Source organism: Dendroctonus ponderosae, unplaced genomic scaffold (assembly GCF_020466585.1).
Source record: "Dendroctonus ponderosae isolate FM_Combo_2020 unplaced genomic scaffold, Dpon_F_20191213v2 Dpon_F_20191213_3, whole genome shotgun sequence".
Lineage (NCBI taxonomy): Eukaryota > Metazoa > Arthropoda > Insecta > Coleoptera > Curculionidae > Dendroctonus > Dendroctonus ponderosae.
Window position 1 is genome coordinate 15,904,324 of NW_026018508.1, and position 1,762 is coordinate 15,906,085.

Here is a 1,762-nt window from a genome sequence, read left to right on the forward strand (position 1 = left end):
AAGGATGGACAAAATCTTATAATCAATAGTAACATTGTCCCACAAGGCTTACGATTGAAGAAAGCTTCAGCTAGAGAAATAATTTCGTTAGCCAAATAAAATGAAAATTGAAGTCCAACGAGCAAATCAGTAAAGAAAAAAGGTTCAAATAATCAATTTTTGAACGAAACAATTTTTCTAATAAACCATCAACTGATGTTAAAAAACTTGTTCTTTTTCGGGTTTTCGAGTGAACAATTTCATTATAGACACACTGCTTTTGACTCAGAAAAAGTCCTCAATAAGCAACTCAGCAGTCATTCTCATATGAATGAAACTTTCCAGAATTTTAAACAAATGTTTCTTCTAGGGATTTCACAAATTTCAGTTTTGCAATTTTTACATTCGGGTTTGCATAATTGCGACGAATTTAATCAAATACCTAATTCATAACGTCTGAGCAAAAAAAAACTACTAAATAAAAAACTCAACGATCAGTGCTAAATGAGGAACATTTTCTGTGCTTTCAAGCAAAACTGTCTTCTACAGATTACTGAAATTTTAGCTCGTTTTTCAAAGTTATGTATTTTTGGATTTAGACTTGCATATTAGCGGTTCACTAGTTCGAGGCCTAAAAAAATTCTAAAACTCCAGATACAAACTAAACTAGAAACGTTTTGATCGATTAAACAAAGAGTTCTCCTATGATTTTCTGAAATTTGTGCTTTTTATTCGCTCGGTTTTCAAAATTATGAATTTTTAAAACTAGACTTGCATAGCTGCAGATCACTACTTCTTTTGGCAAGAAAAATTCCTGAAAATCGAAATAGAGTCTAAACTGGATGAAACTTTTTGCTCGATTAAACTAAGGATTATCCTATGATTTTCTGAAATTTCATGTTTTTATTCGCTCGATTTTCGACAAATTTAATAACTTTTTAGGTAATAAATTTTTAGATTTTAGACCTGCATAAGCCAAACTTTAGATACTGGATAGATTAGATGGACAAAAAGATACGTTTAGATGCATAAAAGTTAGGATTCTCAGTTTAACGTTAAAAAAACTGAGAAAAAGTTTAAACAAAGTCGTTAAGTGAAACTTTCAGGATTTCCGTCGCAAACATCATGAGAAAATAGGCGGCATTTTCAGTTTTATTTGCAACGTGCAAAAAATAAGGTTTAAAGCCTACATTACTGGTTTTATACTGAAATTGTTTCTTTGTTTGAAACTAAAAAAGTTCAACATCTAAAAGTTATGGACTAAATTAAAAATCGTCAGGCACTAAGTTGACAATTTTTATTTCTAATGAACATTTCGAGCTGATGGCATCGACCTAATTAATGCTTTTAATGCAAAAAAGGTTTGGCAATCAAATTTTAAATTGAGAAATTATAAATTTAGTAAAAATTTGTAAAAGTGAAAAAGTTGATCATCCTGAATGGGAATTTTTTCACTTGTGCTTCCTACTTCCTCAAAAACTCTCCACATTTCGCTCATTTTTAATAAATTGATAAAAACATTACGATATCGTGCCAATCATTTTGAATACTTTGATGGTCGGAAATATCAAATTACCTTTCGCAATTACAGCAAAAGAAAGGATTAGCATTAATTCGATTTTTTAATTAAAGCATGTTTTGCAATTTTCCGAGTTCGTATAAAGGAAATACGACCATAAAGGCCTCGTGCACCGACTAAATGTGCATAAAACATCGAACGTCTCGAGACCCTCGCGAGCCAGACCCTAATTTAAGTAAATTGTTCTACTACGATTTGCAAACT